This window comes from Crocodylus siamensis, chromosome 6 (assembly GCF_052110815.1).
Source record: "Crocodylus siamensis isolate JL-2025a chromosome 6, ASM5211081v1, whole genome shotgun sequence".
NCBI classification, from domain to species: domain Eukaryota; kingdom Metazoa; phylum Chordata; order Crocodylia; family Crocodylidae; genus Crocodylus; species Crocodylus siamensis.
The window spans coordinates 45931942-45941381 of record NC_143400.1 but is presented as its reverse complement, the minus strand read 5'-3'; the positions used below and the strand labels follow the sequence as shown (position 1 = coordinate 45941381).

Here is a 9440-nt window from a genome sequence, read left to right as displayed (position 1 = left end):
GTGGAAGCCTCAACAGTGAGGGGTCCTGCTTGGACAGACACTTCACAAGTGGAAGCAGAGGAAGAGCTGGCAGTGGCTCTGGCACTGCAACATCCTCCAGGCATTTCACTGTGTCTCTTAATCCACTGCCTCTCTTTCTAAGCAGACCTTCCCTAGCAGACTGACCTATTCACTTCACTGTTCCTTGGTCCCAAAACATTCCTTTTTTTCCTGCTAACCTGTTTCCTTTCACTCAGCTCACAGTGAAGGAAAGTGAGAGAGTTTCTGGGCAAACCCCCTTGCTCTGCAGTCTAGTTAACAAGGGACTTAAATACTGATCTAACTCTTGAAAATTACCTACATACACTAAATGTATGTAGTTAGCTGCTCTTAATTAGAAGAAAGAGCTTACCTTAAAGGCCCCCCTTCAAAGAAGGGGGCAGCAAACTATCCTGTTTGCTTACTCCGTGGTTGCTTCTTTTATACCCTGTTGGGGCTGGACTGGCTTGGCCCTTGTTAGGGCTTTTGTCAGACACAGGCAACAAGCACACACCTAGCAGCACTCTTGCTCAGAGCACACCCCCAACAGGCAGCCCACCAAACAAACCATTAGCAAGCCAAATACAGAGGCAGCCCTAGCTCACTTACCTTCCTGGACCAGGATCTAGCACCTGGCTCCTCTTTGTCTTCCCCTTGTTCCTCTTGCTCCCAGCAAAATGCCTGCAAACTGCATGAGGAGCAGTACTCATGCAAACACAGTCAGGAAAAACACCAGAGGCCTGTTACATTTATATTATGTCTTATAAGACACTAAGTCATGCTATGATCAAGTGGAAAAAGAAGTCTTGATAGTCATTTGAGCCTGTTAAATGCTCAGCTATTACTTGCTTGGCCTGAATTTTAAAATAGAAACAGATCACAAACCTCTGGTGCCATTGCTGGGATCCAAAGTCTTGGATGAATTTCCATCTAGAATTCAGAGATTTTGACTATGACTAATGCAATTTTCTTTTACTATTGAACATTTACTAGGGAAACTGCTTGTAGCTGCTGACACTCTATCCAGAGCACCAGTTAGGCAGCCACAAAGAAATGAGGAAATAATTTTGGGAAAAGATCTTAATGTATATACATATATTTATATTGTCCATGTTCTGACAGTATTGGCAGCACCTACTAGACTTGAGTAAATTAGAAATGAGCAACAGAGGAATGATACTTGCCAGAAACTAGTTCATTTCTGTAAAAATAATGGGGGCATAGGACATAAATTCCAAAAAACCTACAACCATATTGGCAGGACCTCAATGACCGCCACATAGTCAATGGTCTTCTCCTTAAGGCAAGACACATTCTGATCCTCAGGTGCTTTGGGGAGAAATGCTTTTGAAGCTCCATGAAGGACATCAAGGTGTAAGTAAATACAGGGCAAGAACACAACAATCTATATAGTGGTCTGTGTTGCCGGCACAAGGTGCCCGAGGGAGGCAACAATTGGGTTTGTTGCCCGGTGTGCATCGCGCCAATAAACACACTGGGGGGAGAAGTAGGCAGAGTTTATTTGAGCTCAAGTAAAAGGCACAGGGAGACTGTATGGTCTCAAATCCAGCGCGCCTAGCCCTGCAACAGTGTATATTTATATCCTGGTCATTTTCTGCAGTAGTTTTCCACTAGATGCCCCCCCCTTTCCCTCCTCCCTTTTCTCTCTGAGCGGTGCCCTTGCATTCCACAGATAACAGTTTTTAGGGAGTTTCAGCTTGCTTGCTACTCATCCTGTTTTCCAGTATTACAGGAGGTTACAAAAGTTCAAAGAAAGGGTGACAAAGGTTCAGGAGGGCGGGGGCCCTGGCTCGCCTGGGCCTAGATCAGAGGGGCTTCATCGACACTCATGTTCTTCCATCCCTCTGAGTTACCTAGGGTTATGCCCAGTGACACCAACAACTCCCCCCTTTGAGAATACTCAACAAAGTTTTGGCTGAGTTTTCTCATATTCTGAAGATAAAAGGTGATTAAGTGTTTGGGAACTGGGATCTTCAATGCAGGGGTATAGTGAAGTGCTCGGGGAGGGGGATACACAGACTTTGTGAAGGAGGGCATTACAGCACGCAAATAAGAGGAGGGTAATTAAACACAACACAACACCAGTGACCAGGAGGTGAAGGATGCCCGTTCTTAGGCCTCCGAGGTTGGGCAACCAGCTCCAGAGAGAATTGAAAACAGTGGGTTCACGTTCCTGACTTTTCCACTGCTCAAAAGCCTGTTTGGCCAACAAAATGTGTTTGTTAATATCTTGGGAATTTTCTGGAATATAAGTACAACATTCGTTTTCAATTAGAGCACATACTGCCCGCTGAGATGCTAAGACATAATCTAGAGCCTGACGGTTTTGAAGAGATAATAAACGAAGTTGATAAATCTCAGAGTTAAGGCTCTTTTTAATAGCTAGAGTGTTATTGGCAAATTTTGTAAGAAACGCAGAAAGTTGACGATACAGCTTGGCTAACCGGCCCACTTCATATGACAGGAGAAGGATCATGCCAAATCTGTCTCCCTTACTAATAGGTGGCGGAGTTGCATAGAGGGATCTTTGTCGTCTTGGGCGGCCAGGTGGGAGGTGGGTTAGAACTCGAAGGGGAGGGGCAAGAAACCTTATGTAGCAACTTCCATACCAGCCATCAGGTAGCCATTTGTAGGCCGAGGTACCACAAATCCAAAAAGTTTTCCCATTTCTCGCCATTCCATTAAGCCCTTCTTGCATTCGACTGGATAGATCTGGAGTAAAGAAAAACAAGCTTTCACCGGTGTCATGACCAGAGCTATTATACAAAGGCAGGGATATGTTTTGATTAGGAGAGAGATAATATTGGCATGAGCTATTGCCGGCAAACCAGGTATGGTTCGTGGTTTCATTTTGAGCATAACAAAGCAGCCCAGGGGGAACTGAACGTAAGCGGATAGGCTGGGGGATATAAGAGTCACTTCACTCTGGCTCCCATGAGGAACTAGAGAGACTGAAGGGAGCCTCTTTGGTACAGTTGTCGGCTAAATGTGGCCACCCAGGAGCGATTCCAGGTATGGAGGGGTATGCTGAGGGGTTAAAGATAGAGTCATGATATTTTGTAGTATTAATAGCTATTTTTTTTCTGACAGATATCTGACCAGTTACTAGGAATGGCTCGCCATGGGAGTTCTGCAGCGTGATAAGGGATTTGGGAACATATTCAACTGTTAGATAGGTTAAACTCACGGGCAAAAGTAACCTTCAATGCTTTGTAGGTGTTTGTAACGAGGTCTGCTGGGTCCCCTCCCCACCCTGCATGTAAGGAGAACGTAGTAAAAGGTAACAGGAAAAGAAAGCCTACAGTAAAAAAGAAAAATGTTACAGTAGTTTTGAAACTTAAACTAGAATTCATACTGTTAATTCTAAACTTTTCCCCTTTTTAAACAGCAACTTTAGTTCAAGGTTGTCAGTGGGCTGGACGGTCCACTGTTTCGCGGGTGGAGTAGGCACTGGTTTCAGATGAGAGTGATGAATCCAGTTCTTGTGTCCATCAACCTTTGCCGCTGCGTGGGAAACTAGTAGGACAGTGTGAGGTCCTTTCCACTTCTCTTGGAGGGGCTTATCCTTTCAGGTACGAATGAGCACGGAATCCCCCGGCTGTCACGAGTGGACTGGAGCATCCAGCAGAAGAGGCTGCAAGTCTTTAGTGTACCTATGGAGAGAAGAAAGAATGGCAGACAGAGAGCACATATACCATGACAAAATATTACATTCTATTTTCCACTCCCCTGCTAGAACCAGCATCCCGTTCATAGGCCATGCCCTTCCAAACATAATCTCAAAGGAGCTAAGCCCTAATCTTCCCTTGGGGAGGGCACGGATGCGAAGCAGAGCAAGGGGCAAAGCATCGGGCCATCGCAGAGAGGCCTCCTGGCAGATCTTTGATAGATGATGCTTGAGGGTCTGATTTGTAAGTTCTACTACACCACTAGCCTGTGGTCGCCATGGAGTATGGAGTTTCCAGGGGATCTGTAAGGCATCTGAGATGTTTTGGATGATCTTTGAAGTGAAATGTGTTTCATTGTTAGATTTTATCCACTGGGGAAGTCCGAAGCGGGGAATAATCTTTTGGACGAATTTTAGAGCTACAGTTTTGCCTGTACAATTGCGACACGGAAAGGCTTCAGGCCATCCACTGAATCGATCTACTACAACGAGGAGATACTTGAATTCTTGAGATCGGGGGAACTCAGTAAAATCTATTTGCCAAACCAGTCCTGGGCCTGGGGTAGGTTCCAAAGTGGCTGGAGGTACTGAGAGACTGGGTCGAGGGTTATTCTTTTGACAAATCGAACAGCTGGCCTGTATCTGGGAGGTCAGAGGTCAAAGTCCAGAGGTTAGAAAATATTTGTTCATTAACTGAGTGAGAGCTTCTCTTCCGGCGTGAGTAGTTTGATGTAGCCGTTGCAGCACCGGCCGGGTCAGCTCTTTGGTAGGAGGATCTTCCCATCAGTGGAGCAGAGCCATCCCTCCTTTTCTTGGAGACCAAGCTTATCAGCTAGTTCTTTTTTTTTATACGAGTACTGGGGATCCGGGACCTCCCCCACTGATGGAATGAGGGCATGCATATGGGTGTCAGCAGGTCTTGGCGTTCTCAGGGTGGCAGCATTTTTAGCTTTTCTGTTCGCCCGGGCGTTACCCCTGGCTACGTTTTGTTCCTCTTTCTGATGTGCCTTACAGTGCATTACTGCCACTGCCGAGGGAAGTTGAACAGCTTTCAGGAGTCAGAGAATTTGGGGTCCATACTTCACTGGGGAGCCTTGGGCTGTTAGCAGTCCCCTTGTTTTCATAGGCCAGCATGGGCATGCAGTATCCAAAACCATACCTAGAGTCGGTATAGATGTTGACCCGTTTCCCTTTTGACAGTTCTAGCACCCGGGTCAGGGCCACTAGTTCAGCAAGTTGAGCAGATGTTCTGGCGGGCAAACCCTTGGCCTCAACAACATCATAGAGGGTCACAACAGCATAACCTGCCCTCCTTTGCCCTTCTACAACAATGCTACTGCCATCAGTGTACACTCACAATCAGCATTCAGAAGTGGCTGATCCTGTAGGTCTGGACGGCTGGAGTACTGTGCATCTATGATGTCTAAACAATCATGCTCTTGTTCTTCCGTTTCAGGTAAGAGAGTAGCTGGGTTGAGGGAGGGGCAGGGCTGCAGAGTCACTTCAGGGTTCTCCAACAGCTTAGCTAGGTACCGAGCCACTTGAGCCTCGGTGAGCCAGAGACCCCCCTTCACATCTAGCAGAGCCTGGACCATATGTGGGGTATACACCTGCATGACTCCTCCCAGCGTTAACTTTTCAGCTTCCTCAAGTACTAGGGCAGTTGCCGCAACTGCTCGTAAACACGCTGGCCATCCCTTGGCAACTGGATCAAGCTGTTTGGAGAAATAAGCAACAGGACGTTTCCATGCCCCCAACAATTGAGTAAGCACTCCCAGAGCCATCCCTTTTCATTCATGCACATACAATTGGAAAGGTTTAGAAAGGTCCGGTAAACCCAGGGCGGGGGCTTCCATTAGTTTCCTTTTTAGTATTTTAAATGCCTTGTCAGCTTCTGGAGTCCAATAAAAGGGGTCATGGTCTGCCCTTTTACACAGTCATATAGTGGTTTTGCCCATAGTCCAAATTCAGGGATCCATATTCTGCAAAAACCTGCCATGCCGAGAAATGCCCTGAGCCGCTTACAGTTGCTTGGGGTGGGAACCTGACATATAGCCTCCTTTCGCTCGCTTGAAAGCTGGCGCTCCCCCTGTCTTATGTGAAATCCCAGGTATCGTACTTCAGGGAGAGCAATTTGAGCTTTATTTCAAGCCACCCGATATCCTCGAAGTCCAATAAAGTTCAGGAGGCTTACAGTGGCGTTAAGGCAAGAGATTAAATCTACAGCAGCAATTAATAAATCATCCACATATTGTAACAAGAGGACTTCATGCTCATTATTCCACTCCTCCAAGTCTTTAGCTAAGGACAGGCCAAAAAGGGTGGGAAAGTTTTTAAATCCCTGGGCTAATGCTGTCCAACAAAGTTGTTTCTTAACCCTTTTTCTGTCCTCCCATTCAAAAGAGAATATCTCCTGAGAGGTCAACTGGAATCGTAAAGAAAGCGTCTTTCAAATTAAGAACTGAGAAATGAGTATACTGCCCCCCTATGGAGGCCAGCAAGGTATACGGGTTTGGGACGAGGGGATGAATAGTTTTAACCCTTTCGTTAACCGCCCATAGGTCCTGCACCAGTCGATATGTGCCATCAGGCTTTAGTACAGGCAAGATAGGAGTGTTCCAGGCTGACTGACACTCTCGCAGTATGCCGTACTTAAGGAAACGGTCTATAGTCTCCTGCAGTCCCTCTCTGGCTTCCTTTTTGATTGGGTACTGCTTGATTCATACCGGACCTTTTCCTGGCAGTAGTTGGATATTAATGGGGGTTTGATGTGTAGCCTTTTCAGGGACCCCCCTTGCCCACACGAAAGGGTATACCTGGTCTTTCCACTGGTTCCACTCTACTTCAGATAATAAGGTTCGCATAAGGATATTACAATCGTCCCAATCAGGCTTGTGACTAGCTAAACATCCCTTAAAGACAGAGATAAACTTACTCGGGTTAGTTGAAAATTCTCCAGCCTGTGCCTTAAAAGCCGCCAGGTCCACCAGATTAAAAGGTACATGAGTGTATACTTGCATGGTCTGGGCTGCACGCCCATCTGCCCCAGGCCAGGCTATTACAGTTTCAGTAAGTAAAGGATAAAATCCCACTGAGGGAGGGATCTCTGGAACCAGGGGCATCTGCTCTTTATATGGTGGAGGTGTTAAAGCCGAAGGGGACGCCAACTCTGGCATTACAGTGGTTGGGGGGGAATGCTGAGACTCAACACTAACAACTACTGATCCTGTCGGAGTCAAATTACACTTCTGCAAAATATCTGTCTTATTTCATAAAGCCATAAACAATTGCACATACAAATGTTTATTTTACTTACCCATCCGCTGACAAAACAGGAGTAATTAGAGGATTGTATTGTAGTTAATTGACCCTTCCGGAGGCACCTTTCCTGATCCTCCAGTTGCTATTGAGGCCATTCCACTGTACAGAGCCTTTTAAGATTATTTTTAGTCATTAGATCTGACTTAAACAGTTTCCAATTAGTCAGAATGCATTCTAAGGATGTACACCGTGCCCTGCCAACCGTACTCTGTCCCTGCCCCATACTCCAGGGAGACACTGGGCGTCCCCAGGCCCTAACAGGGAGACACACTGGGCGTCCCCAGGTCTTAACAGGCAATGCTCAGACTGCTGAGCTTATCCTACCTTGTCCGAGGGACTGGTTCCACACCATCGCCCATGATCGCTTCTCCACTATTTGAGTGCGTTGCACCATTGCGCCCTCCGGGGTCGATCAAACCATGTCTCCACCAAGGCCCCCGATGAAACCACCGGTGCGCACTGGGCATCTGTCGTTGCCGCAAGTCGTCGACCCCAGGAGGGATCCGGGCAAGGCAAAATGTTAGCCTCGAGCCCCATGTTGGGCACCAAAAACTGTTGCCGGCACAAGGTGCCCAAGGGAGGCAACAATTGGGTTTGTTGCCCGGTGTGCGTCGCGCCAATAAACACACTGGGGGGAGAAGTAGGCAGAGTTTATTTGAGCTCAAGTAAAAGGCTCAGGGAGACTGTATGGTCTCAAATCCCGTGCACCTAGCCCTGCAACAGTGTATATTTATATCCTGGTCGTTTTCTGCAGTAGTTTTCCACTAGCTGCCCCCCCCCTTTCCCTCCTCCCTTTTCTCTCTGAGCAGTGTCCTTGCATTCCACAGATAACAGTTTTTAGGGAGTTTCAGCTTGCTTGCTACTCATCCTGTTTTCCAGTATTACAGGAGGTTACAAAAGTTCAAAGAAAGGGTTACAAAGGTTCGGGGGGGGGGAGGGGGCCTGGCTCACCTGGGCCTAGGTCAGAGGGGCTTCATCGACACTTGTGGTCTTCCATCCCTCTGAGTTACCTAGGGTTATGCCCAGTGACACCAACACCTGGGCCGAGAAAGCAAATTCTAATTCTAGTGAAAGTGTGTGAGGAATGCAACAAAGAAAAAAAAGACTAGCTCTAAAGCCAGTACTTTCTACAAAGATACCATATAGACCTTGGTAGATGGTAACAATGGATTTATTTTTCTGGAAAGGACACACATTCATTATTATCGTTCATTATTTTTTCCAGATATATTGACTTGGCTTTGCTTAGAAATACTTCATTGGCACAAGTCATCCAAAAACCTGAAGTCTATATTTGTAGGGCGCAGCATTCCTGAGGTCCTCATATCAGATAATGGGCCTTAGTTTACCTTTGAGTTATTCTTACAGTTTGCAGAGCTTGGATTTTCAGCATCACACTAGCAGCCCTCACTATCCTCTGAATAAGGGAGAAGCTGAGAGAGCAGTACAGACTCTGAACCAGCTTTTATGTAAATCCAGAGATTCATATCTGGCACTCCTGACACACTGATCTACAGAACTGGCATCAGGACTCTCTCTGGCTGAACTGCTCATGGGATGACTAAAGACACCATTACCTGTGGCACCAACACAAATTACCCCTAGGTGGCCCAGCCTACATCTTCAGTACATTTCACCTCAACATAAAGAGGATCAATCACAGAAAGGGACAGGGCAGAGCATGGAAATGAACCTCCTCCTCAAGGAAGTCAGCAGGAAGGCTTAGTTAAGAGACAGGAGCTCTGCAGAGGTTAGAACAAGGTCTGGAAGACTGAGCAGACCTCCACAGAGACTTGACCTTTAAACATCCATTTATAGCTTTAGAGGTATACATTGGTCAGTGAGTACAGCATTGTAAATTATTTTACAGGTTATGGTTTGCTGTTAATTGTTTATAATAAGTTGTAATCTTTTCCTGTTTGTTATAAAGAAAGGGAGATGTGGAGTGGTCTGGTCCTTCAGACCTACTAGAGAGGACCAAAGGTCTGTTTTAGGGAGACAGTAATAAAGATAGAACAGCCCTGGAGAAGGGGCAGATTACAACATGCCCCACACCCTCCTGGAGTGCCACTCTGACCCCTTCCCCTGCCTAACCTGCTGCTCTGTTTTCTTCTCCCTGCCCTAACTGCTACTGTGTCCCTGCTCCCTCCCTGCTTTACATAGCACTCACAGAGGCTGCCTGTGCCACTTGTGGCATGCATGCCATTGGTTTACCATGCCTGTACCAGCCAAGGGCTGAATGGAAAGCTTCCAAGCAAAACAACCAGCAGCAGCAGCAGCCAGATACCATGTATGATAGTGGCACCTCCTGGCAGAAGTATATTATATTTGTACATCATCCTCAGTACATAGTACCCAGGCACAACCATTTCTTCCAGGAGTAGGACAGTGGAAGCTGGAGAGATTCCTACAG

The 9440-nt window shown here is 46.7% G+C and overlaps 1 long non-coding RNA gene across 1 annotated transcript; it reads right to left on the bottom strand.

Moving 5' to 3' along the window:
• Positions 1-3554: 3554 nt before the first annotated feature.
• On the bottom strand, positions 3555-7715 carry LOC149862587 (uncharacterized). Its single transcript, XR_016443198.1, has 3 exons — positions 7352-7715; positions 7023-7137; positions 3555-3692 (listed from the first exon to the last, which is right to left on the bottom strand). It is a non-coding gene; the product is annotated as an uncharacterized LOC149862587 (long non-coding RNA).
• Positions 7716-9440: the final 1725 nt, after the last annotated feature.